The sequence below is a fragment of the Canis lupus genome, chromosome 15 (assembly GCF_011100685.1).
Source record: "Canis lupus familiaris isolate Mischka breed German Shepherd chromosome 15, alternate assembly UU_Cfam_GSD_1.0, whole genome shotgun sequence".
Taxonomy (NCBI): Eukaryota; Metazoa; Chordata; class Mammalia; order Carnivora; family Canidae; genus Canis; species Canis lupus.
The window spans coordinates 1880931-1901855 of record NC_049236.1 but is presented as its reverse complement, the minus strand read 5'-3'; the positions used below and the strand labels follow the sequence as shown (position 1 = coordinate 1901855).

General features: G+C 43.7%; 1 long non-coding RNA gene across 4 annotated transcripts in view; it reads right to left on the bottom strand.

The window, feature by feature from the left end:
* LOC111098938 overlaps nucleotides 1–20684 on the bottom strand; it is a 30049-nt gene extending 9365 nt beyond the window's left edge. The window contains exons 1-3 of one of the 4 annotated variants that reach the window (XR_005370084.1): nucleotides 20361–20607; nucleotides 16939–17150; nucleotides 16530–16848 (exon numbers count right to left, since the gene is read on the bottom strand). This is a non-coding gene — a long non-coding RNA (uncharacterized LOC111098938). The other 3 variants (XR_005370082.1, XR_005370083.1, XR_005370081.1) reach the window with 3 other exon arrangements.
* Between the last annotated feature and the right edge of the window lie 241 nt (nucleotides 20685–20925).

The window sequence follows — 20925 nt, the reverse complement described above, 5'->3', positions numbered from 1 at the left end:
GAAGACCTCTAACTTGGGCAGCCCGGGTGGCTCAGTGGTTTAGCACCGCCTTCAGCCCAGGGCCTGATCCTGGAGACCCGGGATCGAGTCCTACGTCGGGCTCCCTGCATGGAGCCTGCTTCTCCCTCTGCCTGTGTCTCTGCCTCTCTCTCTCTCTGTGTCTCTCATGAATAAACAGATAAAATCTTAAAAAAAAATAAAAAAGAAGACCTCAAACTCAGCAGCCTTAGATACTGAGAAAGAATGCATCCTCTCACACAACAGGACCTCCTCCTGCAGAGGGAGGGTAGGCTCCCATGTGGTGGCTCAATGATGTCATTAAAGACCCAGGTTCTTTCTGTCCTTTGCAGCTTTCTTGAGTGCTTTGATTTTGTCCTCAGAATGGCTCCTCTCATGGTCACCAAAGGGCTGCTCCAGATTCAGCCCCCCTATCCTGACTCCACAGTGTCCAGTGGAAGGAAAAGACCCTCTTCCTCTGGGTGTGTTTGAGTGAGAATCCTTTCCTAGAAGCCCCGGCTTGGGCTCCTCCTTGCATACCTGTGCCCAAGCTGGTCTCTGGCCGGAGTTGGGGATTGCCAATACTGACTCTCTCGTGCCAGTTAGGATTCTCCCTGGGGCTGGGGCTGGGGCTGCTGCTCTGAAGCACAGGTCCGATAGGAAGGAGGACCGCTCAATACAACCAGGCTTCTGTGAGGAATAAGGGGCGGATGTTGGATAGACAACAAATGATCTCAGTTCCACCAGGCCTCCACCAGTGCCGGAGAGATGGGTGCAAGGCAGATGTGCAGGAAGGTTTTGAGGCAGGAGCTCCACACTTTGGAACACCCAATCTAGGAACGAGTTATTTGAGATGAGGCCCTGTGTCCAGGTGGACTCAGCAGACAGGTCAAGCTACTAATCACAAACCTATTATCACTGTTTCTGCTCCAACATATCCCATGCCCACTTCAAGAACCAGAATCCCTCCCAAAGTCTACAAAGCCCTACATGATCTAGTCTACTTTTTAAGTTCCGTTTGGAGTTCCTCTCCTTTCCTTTCATATTCTGTGTTCCTTTCTACCTCAGGGTCTATGCACATACTGCTCTCCCTCAACTTTTCCCATTTCATTCACCTACTTCTTCCCTTCACTCCTCAGTTAGGTCACTCCTCTTCAACATACTCCCATAGTTCTCTACAAATCCCTTTGGTACCCTTAGGGAACTTGTCTATTTACCCTACTAGATTACAGGCTCCTTATAGTCAAGGAAGGTGTCTCCTCTCTAACCCAGGGCTTGGCACTTAGTAGGCATTTGATAAATATTTTTTGAATAAATGAATAAATGAATCCCTACAACTAGGAACAGACGTGGACCTACCTTTGGGCCAGGACAATGGGTAGGGGATTGATGAGGAGCCTGGTCTACTGGCAGCCCTTGATGGTTTCTAAGCACAGAAATGGCAAGTCCACCATAGGCTCGAGGGCAGTGAGGACACCAATGTGCACAGGATGGGTAAGGAGGTCAATCAGGACCCTGTGCTCATCATCAACCAGGTACAAGGTTCTAGTTACAGAACCATGTCTTGTGAACTGGCAGTGATATTATAGAAACAAGAGGAGTCCCTGGTGCAAAATAAGAATGGTATTTTTAAAAAGATTTTATTTATTTGAGAGAGAGAGAGAGAGAGCATGAGTGGCAGGGGGCGGGGGCAGAGGGAGAGGAAGAGGCAGACTGTCCCTTGAATGGGGAGCCCAACATGGAGCTCTAGCCCAGGACCCCGAGATCATGATGCCCAACCAACTAAGCCACCCAGGCGCCCCTGAGAATGGTAATTTTATTTACCAGCAGGAAGAGTAAATGAGATGAAGCATGTCAAGAACTTAGTCTACTGTCAGTAGGTGCTCAGCAAATAACTAAGCCTTGACTTTGCCCTTACCAACTTCTAATGCTAAATGGTTTCTTGCCCCTGTTCCTCATCCCAAGCCCAGATAAGCAGTTCTGAATTAGTCCTGGTTCTCTTTCTCATCCCAACAAGAACTCTCTACCAGTGTGGCTGCACCAGGGCTGTACTCTCTACCACGCTTAACCTTTCTTTTTTTTTTTTTTTTAATAAATTTTATTTATTTATTCATTCATGAGAGACACAGAGAGAGAGAGAGAGGCAGAGACACAGGCAGAGGGAGAAACAGGCTCCATGTAGGGAGCCCGACATGGGACTCGATCCTAGGTCTCCAAGATCATGCCCTAGGCTGAAGGCGGTGCTAAACCGCTGAGCCACCGGGGCTGCCCACACTTAACCTTTCTGAGCTTCTGTTTCTTCTCCCAGTTTAACGGGAGTAAGTGCCCCCCTCACCCAGCTGGCATGAGGGTCAAATAAGATAACACATTTTAAAGAGTGCTTTAGAAGCTGTAAAGGACTGTAAGGAATCACTGTTCTTATTATTTCGTTGGAGTTGGGCTCATTCCTGGGCCTGGCATCTGCTCCGACTTTCCCAGTTCCTGTTTCTTGCTCAGTCTCCGTTTTCTTGTAGCCACCCACGTTTCTGGCACTGACAGCATAAGGATATAAGATGACATACAGGGAATGAGAATGTAGAAGAAAAAGGAAGGAACGTGACAACAACCAGCAGCCCTCTCTCTTGTTCCCCTACTTGAGGATGACCCCACCACCTTCCCCAGACCCCAAACCTGGGCATCATTCATGTTCTGGTTCGCTGTTGCTGTATAACAAACCACTCCAATACTTAGTGACTTAAAATAGCAATGTATTGGGGTGCCCGGGTGGCTCAATCAGTTAAGTGACTAACTCTTGACTTCGGCTCAGGTCATGATCTCAGAGTCGTGGGATCAAGCCCCACATGAGGCTCCGTGCTGGGCATGGAGCCTGCTTAAGATTCTCTCCCCCCATCTCTAAATAATAATTTTTTTAAAAAGAGAGTAGCAATGTGTTGTCATCTTCCATGGTTCTGAGCGTTGACTTGCGTAGGTAGTCCCAACTCATGGACTCTGGTAGGCTTGTAGTCAGAGGGCGGCTGCAGCAGGAGTCACCCAAAGGCTTGCCTGGACAAAACATCTGAAATGGCTTCTTTACTCGTGCGTCTGGTGCCTGGATTGGAGCGGCTGAAATAGCTGGGGGCTGGCCGGGCATCTCTCTCTCCATGCAGTCTCTCTGCATGGCTACCTTGGGCTTTCTCATAGTGTAGGGGTTTGGGCGTATTTAGCCATCTTACATGGCAGCTGGCTTCTCCCAGAGTAAGCATTCTAAAGGACTGAGGGGGGAGCTTTATGGCTTCCTCTGATCTAGCCAGAGAAGTCAGGAGGGATCACTTTTGTCACGTTTTGTTGGTTACAGGGCCGGCCCAGATTTGATGTGGAAGGGGAGTGCACGAGGCCCTGGCTGTTGAAAGGCCTGGCTTGTGTGGGAGCCGTCTTTGGAGACTAGCTAGCAAGATCCTAGTCTGGATTGGAACACTCCAATGTGTTCAGAGGAGCCCTCTCAAAGTTCAGAGTTTGGGAGACCGGGCAGCAGTGAAACTGCTGAAGCCCCCCAATTTTATTATTTGATATTTATTTATTAGTTAATATTTTGGACTTGCACAAAGAATGTAATGATAATTAAAAGCTCTGAGGCTCACATCACCAAAGAAGTGATACGGATGTCAAATAAACATATGAAAATCCAATCAGCAACGTTAATCATTAGGAAAATGCACAAAAGTCACCTTCAGATATTACTATCCACCTAGCAGGATGGCTAAAGTAATAATAATTCAAAAAAAAAAAAAAAACAAAACCCTGATAGTATCAAACTCTGGCACGAACGAGAAGAACTAGAATTCACACACATTGCTGGTGGGAATGCAAAACGCTACAGACACTTTGGCAGAGAATCTGGCAGTTTCTTATGAAGTTCAGACATTGCTATGAATCCAGCAGCTCCACTCTCAGGTATTTACTCTAGAGAAATAAAAAGATACCTCCACGCAGACCTGTGGAGGTCAATGTTCCTAGAAGATTTCTCCATAACGGCCAGGGAAACACACACACACACCCACCCACACACACACACACACACACACACACCCCCAAAAAAAACAAACCCAAACCCAAATGTTCATCATTTAGTGATTGAATAAACTAATAGTGGCACATCCATACATTCAGTAATAAAACAGGCTGAATCGCTGATACACACAACGTCATGGATGCATCTCAACAGCATTATGCTGCGGGAAAGGCTATGCACTGGATGATTCCATTATGATAATGTGGAAAAGCAAAGCTATGGTGACAACGCAGATCGGTGCTTGCCAGGGGCTGGCAGCAGGGGAAGGGGTCGAGTCCAAAGGGGCACGAGGGAGCTTTGTGGAATGACAGACGTGATCTGACTTGACTGTGGTGGTGGTGACACCACTGGGCGTGTTTGTCAGAATCTGTCCAACTGTCCCTAAAAAGGGTAGATTTTCCTCAACACACATCACACAATCTTGAGGCTACCAGCTTGGAAAGGGAGAGACTCCTCTTTCTCCTGCATGCTCCCTGGGGTACCAGTCACTGAGCCCTGCTGGGGGCTGTTCTGGTTCCCAGTGCACCTGTGCCCTACACCCCCCCCACCTCCCACCTCTGCACCTCTTCTCTGGGGTCACCCTTCTCCCCACGCATCCCCTGGAGGGCTCTTACTTGCCCTTCAGGCTTCCAGCTAACTCTCAAGTCCTAAAGGGACTTTTCTCCCCCTCTCCCATCTAAATTCGGCATCGCCTTTTACTAGTTCTTCCTTCTTCGGTAGAAAATAAGCTCCACGAGGACAGGGGCGACGTTTTGTTCATCGCTGCATAATTAGCACTTGGTTCATTCCGTGAATTAATAAACATGGGGAAGACGTGCGCATCTCCCTCTAGAATTCCGTACTGCACGAATGTGGTTTTCTTCCCCCTTTTTTTTACATGCATGCGTCACTTTTTTCATTTTTGGGTATTTTTAAACTACTTGTTAAGAATTGAAATGATTTGAAAGTACACAGAGTACAAGGTAAAAAGTCTTACACACACAGATTTTAAAAGTAAAAATAAGGTTCCGCCTTGCCCTGTTGGGACGCAGAAATCTCACTCATTCTTTTTAATAGCTATGTAATATTCCAGAGCATAGTCATACCATTTTTAACATTATTTAATCATTAATGGCCATTTAGGGATTCCCCCTCCCCCCATGTTTCCATGTTTCCTTATTTAAAAATGCTGCATTATACATAGGCACATATGTGTGAGTATTGCTGAAGGATGGATTTCTAGAAATTTGAGCTGTTGGGAAAGAAGTTATATGTATTTTAGATGTAGAGAATATCTACCCTATTCCAAAAAGATGTATGCAAATTCATACTGTCACCACACTCTGAGAGAGCCCATGTGTCCACACCCTCACCAATTCTGGATAGCATCAACCTTGCCAATTTTCACCACTCAGGCTAAAATGCTATCTCATCATTTAAATTTGCATTGCCTGCATTATTACTGAGGCTGTGCATATTTTCATGTGATTATTAGCCATTTGTATTATGTCTTACACTGTGAATTCCTGGTTTTATCCTTTGCCCATTTTTATGGGGTTGTATGTGTTTGTCTTAATTGATTTGTAGGAACTCCTTGAGTATGTATGATATGGAAATAATCAGTTCTGAAGTTATAAATAACTTTTGGGGGTGATGGATATGTTCATTCTTGATTGTGGTGATGGTTTCACAGGTGTATACTTATGTCAAAACTCATCAAATTGTACACTTTAAATATGTGCAGTTTATTGTATGTCAATCATACCTCGATAAAGCTGTTTAAAAGAGAAAGTTACACAGTTAGTAATATCTTTGCTCCCACTTGTCTTTTTCTTCAAATTTCATTTGCTTTTTGTCATATAGAAGTTTTACTTGTCTACTATTTTTGCTTCTGGAGTTATCTTAGCTGTGTGACTTGGGCAAGCTAACCTTTCTGTGCTTCAGTTTTAATATGTGAAAGGAGGCCGAGAGTACCTAGTGCATAGGGTTGTCTATGTTGTGAGGCTTAAATGGATAAACACACATGAAAAGTTCTTAGAATGGTAACCACCACAGGGCATTGCACAATAAATATTAACTATTATCACTGCTTGGGATCTCAAGATCTTTTTAGGAAAATCTCTATCGCAATATTATAATATTTTCCTTTAATTTCTTCGAATAATTTTATAGTTTTGGATGTTTAGGTCTTTTAATCCACTTAAATGTTACTCTTATAGATGGTGTGAGGCAGGGATAAAACGATACTACTTTCCCAGTGGATAGACAATTGTCCTAACACTATTTATGGCATGACCTGTCCTTTGGCACTAATTTGAAATTATCATCTGATCTAAATAGTAAGCTCCCATGTACAAAGAGCTCTGTTACTCAATTGTAATTGGGCCCTTTGTGCGGGCACTCTCTCTCTTTCTATCTATAGATTGCTAATACTGGTGAAATTAGAATAGCTTCTCTTGGACAACAATCCCATCATAATTCTTGATGATGTCAACATTCAAATAGGTCACTTTCCCTTTACCTTGATCTCTCAGTTCCTTGATTTCTATTATGATCTAGTTTCTCATCCACTCATGGCCATGCTTGTGCCACAGACCTAATCATGACAGATAACTATCTGACATCCCCATGACCCAGTCTAAGCAATTCATCTCTCTTTCTAACCTTTCCAGCTCATTCCTCTTGTTCTTCTGCTCCAAAAATTCTTCAGCCCTCAGGGCCTATACAATCTGTTGACCCTTCTATATTCTCACTGACCTTATTCTGCCCCCTGCCCAGTCCAGAGCCCATGGTTCATCTCTGTAATAACTCCCTCAACTTCCTGTCCCTTACTCACCTGGGCAGCTATTCACTCTGACTTGGTCCCATTCTCCATATGCTCCTGGGTCTGGAAAAATGTGACATGCTGACCGATCTCATTTTAGTTTCATGGCCACTAAACTCAAGTGGACTCTTGGTGTTGCAGGTAAAGGCAAGTATCCTAAACCATTTGTTCTCCTACTCTCATTTAACACTTTCTCATCCCTCCTCAAAAGACCTGAACAGCCACTTCATAAAAGAAAATATCCAAATGGGCATGGAATATATGAAAAGGTACTCAGCCTTATCAGTCATCAAGAGAATGGAAATTAAAAGCTTGGTGGGGCACGATGACACATGCATCAGAATGGCTCACATGGACAAGACCTATGCCGGGGCCAGGTATCGACAAAGATGCAGAACTACTGATTGCCTTGCTGCTGGTGGTATAGATTGGTACAACCACTTTGGAAAGCTACTGGATAATGTCTACTAAAACTGAAGATAGGCCTACCCTAGTATCCAGCAGTTCCACACCTATTGTATATGCCAAACATAAATGCATATGCTTGTGCACCAAAAGACATGCTCAAGCATATTTATGGTAACATGAAATATAATAGCACAAACAGTAAACAATCTAAAAGCCTGTCCACAAGAACAGAATGGATAAGAATTTGTGGACTAGCCATAAAGGGCATCCTGTACGTCAATGAAAATAAATAGACTGTCACTACAGTCAACATCTTACAAGTGACGTTGAGTCAAAGAAGTCATACTATGATTCTACATATGGGTTTCACAACCAGCAGAATTAATTTATGGTTTAGAATAGTGGCTTCCCTGTGGAGGAAGAAGCAGGTAATGACTGGGCGCGAGGGACCTTCTAGGGCAGTGTTTTCTTTCCTGTTCTAGGTGGGAGTTACCTGGATAAATGAACTTGTGAAAACCTACTGAATGAGCACTGGGTGTTATGCTATATGTTGGCAAATCGAACTCCAATAAAAAAATATACTAAATAAATAAATAAATAAATAAAGGCAAATCAATCAACCAATTAAAATGGAATAAGTACAAAATAGAAATATCTCAAAAGAGGTCATTGAAATGGCCAACAGATATATGAAAGGTGCTCAACATCACTCACTAATCATCAGAGAAATGTAAACCAAAGCCACAATGAGATATCACCCCGATATCTGTTAATCTGTTAGAAAGACTATTATGAAATAAAATTTTGAAAAGCAAAAAAAAAAAAAAAAAGAAAGAAAGAAAGAAAGAAAGAAAGAAAGAAAGAAAGAAAGAAAGAAAGAAAGAAAACCTACTGAGTTTAAGCTCTTGATTTGTGCACTCCTTTCCATGTATGTTATACTTGAATGGAAAGTTATTACATACGTATGTGTGTGTGTACATACATACGTGTAGATAAATACATATAAATACATATATTGGTATTCCTCTCTTGACCTGACTTTCATTTTCAGCTGTACACCATTTCTCTTCTTCATTTCACAACAAACTAAAAAAAAGAAAGTTTATCATTATGATCTCAAAGTTTTTCCATCCTCAACATTCTGCAATTGCTCTTGTTAGCGTCACCAGTGATATTCATATTGCAAAATCCTGTGGTCCATCTCAGACCTCATTGTATTTGATCTGTCAGCTGAATTTGACACGTACAACCCTCCTCTTAGGCACAATTTCTTCAGCTGACTCCTGGGATACCACTCTTCCAGTTCTCTGACCTCTCTGCTCACTCATTTCAGACACCTTTGCCAGCCCCTCATCTCCCTGTAAGCACTGAGGTGCTCCAGGGTTTAGTTCAAGTATGGTATGAACTCCACTGGTATGTAGACGAGTTTCTCAGTTTTTTCTTCCTATACATTCATGACTCCCAAATTTATCTGCATCCTCCATCTCTCTCGTGAGAGGCCCCATCCAGCCAACTGCCAACTCGATATATTCACTTGGATGTTTAATGGGAGTCTCAAACTTAACATGTCTCCTCGCCTCCCCCATCAATCTGCACCTCCTCACCAAGGGATGGCCTATTCTTCCAAGTGCTCGGGCCCCATATCTTGCAGCGATCATTGATTTCTCTCCTTCTCTCACTTCCCCCAATCTGTCGATAAGCAAATCACTCATCTCCATCACTTTTCATTACCTCCAGAGCTAAGAGTCCGGAGCCAGCTACCATCATTCCTCATCTGGGGATCCACAAGCCCTCTAACAGCCCTCCTTGTTTCCTTCTTTATCTCTTTCTTTTAGGCAGGCTCTGCCCAGGACAACAGAAACCATTCCATGAAGGAAGATAATACTAGAAACTGGTTATACAGGTGACAAAGAACTGAGAAGGCAAGTAGGACCAAGAAGCAGCCCTGAGATTACCAGCAGCAGGGAGCTGTGACCATCTGGAGACTGTAGGGGCAACAGGAAAAGATGGTGGTCCCCACACCAGGGGCCAGAGGAACCTTGAAAAAAGCTGCAAGCGAGGCAGGCCTGTTTGGCAGGAGCTAGGAACACAGAGCAGAGGTTAGTGATGCCTCCAAAGGCAGGAGGAAGGGGCTGGCTTCTGCCTCCTTCCAGGCCTCTCATCTCCCACTGAGCCTTCTCATTGGCTGGGTCCTCCTGGGAGGCGTTGACACAGGATCCCTGGAAGGAGCCTGCAGAGTCACTCCCCTGCAGCAGAGCAGGGGGCAGCGAGAAATGGGTCTGCGGCAAAGATGCCAAGAACTAGCTCACTCCCGCCCCCATTGTCCATTCACCCCCAGGACAGACCCAGGTACTGTGAGGCCTAAGGCATATGCAATTTAAGGGACCCTTGTTAGAAAAAGAAAAAAATAAAGATGAGAAATACTGAATTAGGAATGAAATGAAATATTTAGATGAAAAAATAAATCGTAGCAAATCACAAATTTTTAACAGGCCGATATGTACCACAAACATATGACACCAATCAGAAAAACGAAAAAATCGTATTTTGTTTTTTAATCAATTGCCTGCCATACCTGTACGTTACTTTCTCCCCTATATTTTTTGGCTTCATATCCTTTGTCATACCTTCTCACATGACAAAGACGTTTTGCAGAAAGAATACAGAAGTCTTCTTTGCTGCACTTGATTAATTTTTTTAATTAGTAGTTTAAAAAAGCTTCCTCCATTTACACAACTTGTTATGGTAAATTTTTAGAACTGTCAAGTTTGGGGAAGCTCTGTCAAGTTTCTTTTATATGTGAACTGTAAGATTTCTGGGCCTTTCAAATTTTCTTGTGAAGTGACTAATTTTTAAAAATTCTGTCAGCTGACAGCACTCAGTTAAAACTCTCTCATCACAGTCCTGGGCAACCACACAGTGGGTGGTAGGCGGATTCCTAAAAGCATTCTTGCTCCGGGACAGCTGGCGGTAACTTCTAAAAACATAGAAAGAACCGTGAACTGCACAAATATATCCTACTGAACTCAAACGAGGGGTATCGCAGCTCAATTGTCCCCAGCTGGACTCCCCAAAATGCCTGTGGCCATTGATATGGGAGAAAAATCAAGAAAGAGATCAGGGGGTCCTAACCCATTGTGATTACAATATCTGACTTTTGTAAGTTTTTATGAAGTGTGTGACTGCGTGAGCGCACGGCTGGGGTTTGGAAGGGGCCCAGGCAAGTGCAGGCTTCTTTATGATAGAGCTGGTGGTCACCCACAGCCCGCAGAACGGTCCTTATAAAGTATAGGGTGAATTGTGGTCCCCTCTGCTCTAGGTGCTCAGAGGCTCTGTCTCATTTGGCCCGAGAAACCAAATCCTTACAATTGCTTCGAGGGCCCCACCACTCCTCCCTGACCCCATCTGCTGGCCCCTCCCTCTGGGGCTTACTGCTCAACACAGCCTGGCTTTTTTGCTCCTACTCCGGCGTTCCTACCACAGGGCCTTTGCTCTGGCTTTCTGTTCTATCCAAAACTCAATTCTCCCAGGCACATGCTTGTTTTACACCCTCTCTTTCCCTCAGGTTATTATTCGGGTCTGACCTTCTATATGCACGACCTATTGTGACTATAACAAGTGACCACAAACGTACTTACTGGCTTAAAACAACACAGATTTATTATCCTACTCTTACACAGATCAGAATTCCAGAACGGGTTGGCAGGGCTGCATTCCTTCTGAAGGCAGACAATCTGTTTTCCTGGCCTTTTCCTGTTTCCAGGGGCCACCCATGTGTTCTGGCTCATGGCTGCATCACTCACCTCTCCTCGGACTCTGAATCTGCCCATAAAGCCCCCTGTGATTCATCGGACCCGCATGGAATCATTTCCTCCCTCAAGACTCTGAACTTCAGCACACCAGCTCAGTCCCTTTTGCCCTATAACCTAACACCTTCACAGGTTCTGGGATTAGGATGCCGATATCTTTAGGGGGAAGGGGCATTCTTCCCCCTACTGTATCTACCTGGTAACACCCTCCCCTAACATCCTTTTATTTTTATTTTTATTTTTTTAATAATAAATTTATTTTTTATTGGTGTTCAATTTGCCAACATACAGAATAACATCCTTTTAAAATGTTGGCGTAGTGGGCATCTTGTCTTGTCCCTGCCTGGGGCCGGGGTGGGGGGGTGCTTCGTGTGACTCACAGGTATGTGTGATGTTTGCTGCAGTTAGAGACCTGTATCAGTCAAGGCTCTACCATTGAAGTGGGACTGCTAGGAAGTATATAGGAACAGATATATGGCGATTGGGGCTTGGCCAGGCAGGTCCCAAATCCACAGGGCAGGCTCTCAGGAAGGGCCGGCTGGAACTCTCAGGCAGGAGCCGAAGCTGTGGCCCACAGGTGGAATTTCTTTTTTGCAAAGTCTCAGTCCTGTTCTTAAAGCCTTTCATCTCATTGAATCAGGGCACACCCAGATTATCTAGGATAATCTCCCTTAACTAAAGTCACCTGATTATGGACTTTAATCATACTACAAAATACGGTCACGGCTACGCCTAGATTAGTGTTTGGCTGCTTAACTGGGGACTGGAGCCTCACCAGGGAGACACATAAAACTGACCAGTGCAGGACTCTTTATCGGGTTAAGGAAGTGTATTACAAATTCTTATCATTTTATTAGAGATAGTCATTTGGTTTTCTTTCTTTAATGTGTCACTGTAGTGAGTCTAGAAATAAAGATTCGTTTGGAATGTTAGCATCTAGGCTGGATTCCTGGGATAAGACCTATTTGCTCATGAATTATTGGTCTTATAATACATGGCTAGATTAAATTTGCTACCATTTTATTTATGAGTTTTGCATCTGTGTAAGTGTGATTGGGCCACGTTCTTGCGTGTGTTGTCCTCGTTCGGCATTGGTATGCTGGGGTCAGTGGCTTCGGTTGAAAATGACAGCAAGTTCAGGCTTTGCTGATTCAAACAGTGGTTCAGGGAGCTGAAGGGTCTGGAGGGGAGGGCGTACCTGGAGGCATGGTTGCATCCAGGGCTCAGATACTGTATTCGATGCTCATTTTCTCTCCATCCCCTTTTTTCCCCTCCTATCTGCTTCCTTCTCGGGCTCCACATGGCAGGCAAGTGGCTGCTCCAGGGTCTATAGCCCAAAAGTCACTGAAAAATCTCTTGCATTTCATTGTTCATGACAGGATCACATGCCTATCCCCCAACCATCGCAGTGGTTGGGAGAGAGCAAAGCTGGTGCGTAGGCCCAGCCTGGAACCTTCCCTAGAAGTATACAGACACGGAGTAGGGTGGAGAGGGTCCCTCTGAGGATAATCGGGGTGCGGTTACTGGAAGGATGAATGAACACCGAGGAGCAAAAACAGCAGATGCCTCTTCGAGTGCTAGCCTAACAGAATGGATTGGGAAGTTTTCCATCTTTGTTTTCTAACCATTTAAATAGCACAAGTTATTTGTTCTTGAAGGTTTGCTATAACTCACTGTTAAATCTGTTCTGGGCCTGATGCTGTTTTTAGAAGTGTCTCTTTGATCATCTAATTTCTTCTACGTATATTAATTAGCATTTTTTAACCTCTTCTTGAGCCATTAAGGGAATAAATAAATTAAAGAAACAGCATTTGGTTTTATTTACCAAGTCTACATTTGCTTCTCATTTCATTAATTTCTGCTTTTATCTCTATTAATTCCGTATTTTTATAGAGTTCCCCACTCCCCATGTTCTTTTTCCCAACTGCTTGCATTCAATTCTCTTTCCGATTTTCTTATAAATGTGTTCAAGGCTATACATTTTTCCATAAATACTGCATTGGCCTTAACAATTGATTTCATTATATGGTGTGCCATTAATTTATAAATAATTTCAATTTTGAGTTTGTCTCTAACCTGAGAATTACACAGAATAGTGTTTTAAAGTTTCTAAGTTGCTGAGCTTTTATTACATTGTTTTGGTACTCTTTTGTCTTTGATGCTAATTTTTTTTTTTTTTAACATTGTAGTCAGAAAATGTAGCCTATATGATTTCCGTTTTTTGGAATTAAGATTTTTCTTCTTGCCAACTTTAATGGATAGCCAATTTTTGTGTGTACCACAGATATTAAAAAAGAACATGTAAAAGTGTATTCTCAGTTTGGCAAATTTCTTATATAAATCTCAAATCAAACTTTTAAATTATATTATTCCAATTCTCCTATAGCTTTACTTCTTTTGTTTACCGGATCTATCAGCTTTTGAAGAGGCATGTAAAAATCAAATATCCTTACAAGTTCAACAATTTCTCTTTGTAGTTTTAACTTTTCTTTCTAAATTTTGGTACTCAGTTGTTTAAGTACAAAATTTATTTGATTGTCATACCTTCTTGGTAGGTTGTACCTTTTATAGCTGTTTTATTTTGAATTCTATTAAATCTAATACTAATATTTTATGCTTTTGTTTTGTTTTGTTAGCATATATTCATTTTCATTCTACTTTTAATCTTTTTGTATTGTATTGTTTTAAATGCAATTCTTTAAAATAATTGTATGATGTGTGGATATGTGTGTATACACATTTATGTGTATTATGTTGTTGAGATTTCTTTCACCCATTCTGAAAGTCTCTGTCATTAAATAAGATAGTTTAGCCCATTCACAATTATTGTGATTTTGGTATGTTTGGATGTCTCCCCACTTTCTGTTTGTTTGATTAAGTTTTCTTATTTCTATTTTTTGGAAAGTTATATGTACTATTTCTATTTTTTTTTGTCCTCTTAATTTTTTATAAACTTATTTAAGTGCTTTTTCATTCAAGTCTCTTAGACCTCCTCCTATCTTTCATATTTTGTTGAAACTTTAGCTCCAGCTATTATTATTTTACTTTATTTTGACACTTTTAAAATAAATCATTTCTTTAAAATTGAAGTTTTATAGATTTGTTTTCATTAATTTTTTAGCTTCTTGGCATTTACTGGTTTCCTTTCTTTAAAACATTTAAAAATCCATGACATTCTCCTTTTTGAATTCCTTGTCTTTCTGTAGTACATCATTATTTCTTCATAAGGAGTGAATGAATAGTACATTTTCTTTGTTCTTTTATTATCAGAAAATATCTTGGATTTATTTTCATGCTTGATAATTTGGCTGGTATGGAATTTTAGGTTCCAGAAAGATAATCCAGAAACATTGAGTATTTTTTTTTCATTTTGTGATTTAGAAATGCCACCAGGATGTGTATCTTTTTAGTGTTTTCTGCTTACTACTTGGTGAGTCTTTTTCTAGTTTGAGGACTCAGCTCTTTCTGTAGCTCTAGAAAATATTTTAAAATTACATCTTTAATTATTTCAACACCTCCAGTCTCTGTTATCTTGGTCTAGAAAGTTTATAAGTACTAGGTCATTTATTTTCTCATATTTTGTATGTCTTCATGTTTTCATTCCATTTTCTAGGGGATTTCCTTGATTTTATTTTTATATTTTTAACTTTCTTTTTTTAAAAGATTTTCTTTATTTATTCATGAGACACACACACACAGAGGCAGAGACACAGGCAGAGGGAGAAGCAGGGTCCATGCAGGGAGCCCAGTGTGGGACTTGATCCCAGGAGCCTGGGATCATGACTTGAGCCACCCAAGCATCCCATGTTTTTAATTTTCAAGGATAATGTCCTTTTATTTGATTGCTTCTTTTCCATAGAAATATTCTCTATTTAATTTATTTTTTTTAAATGCAGTTAGCCAACATATAGTACAGCATTAGTTTCAGATGTGGAGTTCAATTATTTATCAGCTGCATATAACACCCAGTGCTCATCACATCACATGCCCTCCTGAATGCCCATCACCCAGTTACCCTATCCTCCCACCCACTTCCCCTCCAGTGACCCTCAGTTTGTTCCTAGTAATCTTATTTTATAAGAGCAAATTTCTTTTGGATCTCTCTGAAGATGCAACCTAGAATTCTTTTAAAGTTCCTCTCTGTTCCTACATTGTCTCTATTTCCTCTAGGATGAATTATTTTGGTTTTTCATCTTGTTCTTTCTCATTCTCTTGGTTTGCTTCAAAGATGATCCAAGATGATCATTTCAGATTTATAAATTTAAAATTAGGTTGACAAATGTATTCAGGACTCTGCTATGAGTTTCTTTCATGGCTGTGTAGGCATGCTCTCAGGACAGACTTTCTCCCGGAAAAGAGGCTGTCTGCAGCTTTGTGTCAATGAAAGAGCAGGAGGGGCTGCTCACTGTAGGAGTCCTTTTAGAAAGAATGAGGGAACCACACATAGGCAGGCTGGGGGACTGTCATGATTACTGAAGCAAGAAAGACTTTATTGTGTGTGTGAAGTACTTTAATATATTTCTTTGCTGAGCAGGACTGCTGCATTGGCTTTTCCTTCTTTTCCCCTTACTACGTCCAGTGCAAACATTTAGTTCTGTTCTCCACTGGTCTCAAAACGTACATAGTCATTTCTCCTGTATCAGTTATTTAGTGCTGCCTAACAAAACACTCCATGACTTAATGTCTTAAAAGAATAATTTGTTATTTCTTGTGATTGTATGGGTTTCCTGGGTTCGTTCTTTTAGTCCATATGGCATTGGCTAGACCCACTCATGTTGTTACATTCAGCAGGCTGCTGGGCTGTGTTGGAAGGCCCAAGAAGGCTTCACTTTCATGTCTGGAATCTTGGTGCTGGCTGTCTGCTAAAACACCTAGTTTCTCCACCAGGTGGGCTCTGTCTCCACATGGATTTTTATTCCCCTTTCTCCAGAATAGAGTGGACTTTCTTACAGAATGGTGGTGCCATTCCAACAGGGGAGTATTCTAAGCAGACAAGCCCCAGTGATTGCAGTGGGCTTGCTAATGTCCCATAGACCAAAGCAGGTTACATTGCCAAGTCCAAAGCCAATGTGTAGGGAACTCCACAAGGATGTGAATACCAAGAGGCGTGGTTCATGGACACCAATGTGTCAGTTTATCGTACCTCCTAAGGTAGATCTTTCATTTTGTTTAGGAGGCAATCCACCAGAAGCAAAAGCCACAGCCAATCATTCTGTATACACTGGGAGAGAAAGGAGCTGCTGGTTGTTTGTTTACTCAACAGCTCTTTGCCTGTTGCTTGCACTGTTGCTTACACCCCCCACTCCCTATGCTAGGAGTCTTCCTAAGGTTTTGTTGGAAAGAACAGCTTACATCTTTTTAGTCATTCCTTCTGTGTTGATTTAACCATGCTAGTTTTTTATTTCTTTCTTAAGATTTTATTTATTAATTTGAGAGAGAACAAGAGAGTACAAGCAGGGGGAGGGGTAAAGGGAGAGGGTGAAGCAGGCTCCCCACTGAGCAGGGAGCCCAACGTGGACCCTGGGATCACAACCTGAGCTGAAGGCAGCCACTTAACTGACTAGGCCATCAATACACCCCTAACAATTCTGGTTTTCTCCATAAATTGGATTCTATCTGCTTTTTGTCTTCTAGAAGGTCTTCAAATTTTTCTGTTCTACTGGAGGCATAATTTCTCATTTTCTTCAGCAGATATGAATGTGTTCTTTTTATGTGTTTTTCTATTATTTCAGTGAAATTTGACGAAGGGAAGGGTTCATATGTACTTCAAACATTGTCTTGAACTACACAAAAAAGCCAGAGTTGAAAGTATGTTCATTTAATAAAAAGAAAAAGAAAGTAGTGGGATTCTTATCCCGTAGGTGTGCACTCACATGGCGGGAATGTGGAAGAGAAGTGGTGGTTGGACCAGACGATCGTTTTGCTGTTTGCCATTTCTGAGATGGTGCCGGTGCTGGCGCTCTTCTTCCTCAGGAATCCAGGTTGATGAGTTAATGCTGACCGTTTTTGTTCAAGCACCAGCTGAGTCTAGGATGGAGACCTTTGAAACTGGCTTTGAATCTAGTTCAGACTTCTCGCTTTGCAGCTTCAGAAACAAGGCATGGAGATGGGAACAAAGGTCATCCTGCAAATCAGCAGCACTACTGGGGTTTGACCCTATACCGCCTGACACCGAATCCCAGGATCTTCCCATCATGCGCTTCCCTGCATCTTGCCCCAGTCTGTACCACAACCATGGGGCATCCCTCAGAGAAGCCCAGGGTCTTACTGTGTGCCAGGGCCCCAGGCATACCCCCACCCCAGGATACCCAGAGATGAAGGATTTGAGGCTACAGTTGCCCCAAATGAGACAATGTCTGTCTGGCCCTTCCTCCCAGAAGACAATTATTTGAGCTGGAGATGACAGCCGTGTTTGGATCATAGATTCTCCTTCTCCCTCCAGCGCCCTCTCTCCCCTACTCAGTTATCTATTTACCTATCTATTTACGTGAGCCTTTTTTTTTCTCCCAATGAATTACGTCTGCAAGGCAGTAAAATGTTATGTATTTGCAAGGCCCATAATCTTTAAAAGCCCAGTGATGCCAGCTCCAGACAGCAGCGAGCTCCCTCCAGTATGTTAATAGATAGTATTAGGGCAATAATGAAAACACTTGAGACAAGTAAGCTCCTATCAAAAGCTGAGTAATAGGGCTTCGCCGAGTGAATCACAATGCAGAAGAGATTAAGACGTCTGCCGTTGTGCAGTGTCTATTCAGACTAACAGCTGCTCCGTTTCTGATTAAAATGGGGTTGGGGAGACCTTTTCGAGCAAGTCCCCTTTTTATCCTGCATTGTCCTCACCCTTTCCACCTCCACCTCCACACACAGGCACCTTCATTTATACTTAGCCGCAGCCATTCACACACACACACACACACACACACACACACAGAATAGAGTCACAAACACACATTGCATCACACACAGAGCCACAGCCACACACACAGCCATCAACGCTGACACACAGCCACACTGGTGCATCCAAGCATGCAAACATAACCACATCCTCAGGCACAGTTACACAGGCACCCGGGGAACCACTTCTTGCACACTCACAGCCTTGGCCCGTCTCTTACAATAAATTACAATCTGTCACAAATACAGTCTCGTGTATGCCTGAGATCACGACCTGCACACACATGCTCTTCAGTCACAACCAGATACTCAGAAACAACCTAACCAGAGTAACAGGACCTACGCATTCCTGGCGGGTCACGTCCATGTACAGCCCTAGCAAGCCCTTCATGTGCAGATTCACACTTGTGATCACAGTTAGTCACATACACGCAGCCTTCAATGACAGACCATCGGGAGCACTCCTACCCACACGCAACCACAGTCAGAGACACGCATGCATGTTCATGTGCTTACCCGTGGCCACAGCCCAGGCATGGAGGAAGTGATGCTTTTCCTCACACACAGACACAGAGCCGGTCTGCATCCCTGCAAACCCTCAGCCACAAGTGTGCATGCAGTGCAATTCACAAGAGCATCTGGGCACACGCACTGCCACAGACACGGCTCTGTACATCCCTCCAGAGAGTGACCCAAGAGGCAGGACTCTACTGCAAGCCCAAGGGATGGCCCCGGAGCTGGCTCAGAGACCTCTTGAGAAAGAAAGTCCTCAGGAGGCAGGCATCGGGCTCTCCATTTTCCAATTGCTACAATGCTGTCTCACAAAGGGGGAAATGGAGCTGTTTCTGTGGAGTCTCAGAGTGTGGAACTTGACCTTGAGTGGAACTGCAGAAGACTTAGGAAAACTCAGAGCTGTGCCAGGATGAATGCTACCTTAGGAAGGAGTGAGAGCTCCATCAGAGGAGGTGCCCACATGGAGGCTGGACAGCCCCTGGGCAAGGGTGATGAGGAGGGCCTCCTGCCTTGCACAGCAGTGGACTAGGTGCCAGGAAGGTCCATCCCAATCCCGATTCTGTGACCCATAGTCCTTTGTGTCCTTTCCCCTCAAGTCCGGGCCCATTAATGACTCCCCTTCCTCACTCCAGTCTTCAGACAGGAGAATCCAGGAGTCTTGACTTTCTACTTCTCCCTCTACACGACTTTTCTTCCAAGATCATCTTTAAGATGATGCTTTCAATCTCTTTCTTTAAACCTCTGAGACCCCAACTCTAGGCTCAAGGGCAGATGCTGGCATGGTAAGTTAGCAGTTATTCAGAGATTCAACTTCCACTCTGATTCCAAGAGACCTGGCAGGGCCTTTGGAGACTGACCTGGGTGTCTCCTGGATGGAAGGTGCTAGGTCATCAGAGCTGAGCAGCTAGCAGGATGTTTAGGAGGCATTTGATCAGTCCCAGGGCAGGCTTTGGAAGCATCTGAGGACTCCCACCAGACTGGAGCTGGTGTGATAACCCACTGCTCTTCCAGCCTCCTCTCCCTGGGCACCCATCTCCACTATGGGGGGCATCTCATTATATCTTTTCCCCCAAGTGGACCATTCCCTCAGATCTTGTGCTTTTGCCCATGCTAACCCCTCCATGTGCTTTTTGCCCATGCAGACCCCTCCATCTGGCTTCCCCTTGTCCCCAGCGATACCAGCATTTGTCCAAAACCCACCCACAAAACCTGCCTGGACCATGTGGCCTCAGAGGCCCTGGGCTAGAATCAATCCTTCCCCCATTCTTCCTCCCACTGTTATTGTTTTTCCCCCGTTAGAACAAGTACCATCTGTCTTCTGCTCCAGGGGTGGGGTTCAGCTGAGTGCTCATGCCGCTCAAGGGGTGGGGACAGGAGGGCCCCAGAACTGAGAGGACAGGCCTAGCAGCCAAGAGGGAAACTAGCTCCTCATCAAGTTGAGCCAAGGGCGTAGTTGGGAAAACGACTCTCAGATTCAACTATGGTGTGATTTGGAGCCTGGGGACGGAGTCTGAAGGGGCTGGCTACACTGGGTCTGTTGGGTAAAGTTGTTTAAAGTAGAGGAGTTTGTTATGTGGCCCAGACAGACCTCAAACAAAGGAATAAGGAGTAGAATAGGACTGGCTGGGAGCAGGTTCAGAACAAGGCAGAGGTGTCTGGGATCCTGCCCAGGAGCTCCATGGGAGTCTGCAGCCCCCCTGTAGGAACCTGTATGGATGGCTGCCTTGAAGAGTCAGTTTAAGCAGACCTCAAGGGTCATATCCACAGGGTGATACCCAAAACAAGAGAATTAAGACCTGAGGTCAGAAACCAGAAACTCAAAACCCAGATGGCCCAGAGGAGCCCTTCAGAAGTAAGGAGATCTTCTTTTCATGGGGTTTAATAGAACCTGGGTTCCACCTGCAGTGGGTCTCCTTCCAGTTCCCAGGACCAATCCCACCTGGCCTTTTGATGCTTGACCCCAATTGTGCTGGCTGGGCTTAGCTGGTATCGTCTCATTTGCTGTTCACGAGGTCAGGTCCCATTCCAGAACCCGTTGGACTTCATGGTTCTATTGATGGAATTTTGGCTTATTCCCTGTTTATTCATCCAACAAACATTCCCTCTACATTGCCATTGGCCACTCCTGGGTCTTCATCTCCCTGGAGCTGATGTAACTCTGATGCCAATGATCACATAATCCTTCTAAGACACTTTCTTCATTCATCTTCTTGGGTACCATCCTGGCTTGGCTTTTCCCTCCCCTTCCTGACCTCCCCTGCTCTGTCTCCAGTGTTGGTTTCCCCCATCTCCCCAGCTTCGTGTTGCAGTGCTCCGGGCTTCATCCTTATACCTCTTCTTTTCGCCCAACCTCATTTCCCAAGAGACCTCCTCCAAGCTCCAGGCGTTAGACGCCACTTACTTGCTGACCACTCTCAAGTCTCAAATCTTTTTTTTTCCTTTTTAAGATTTTA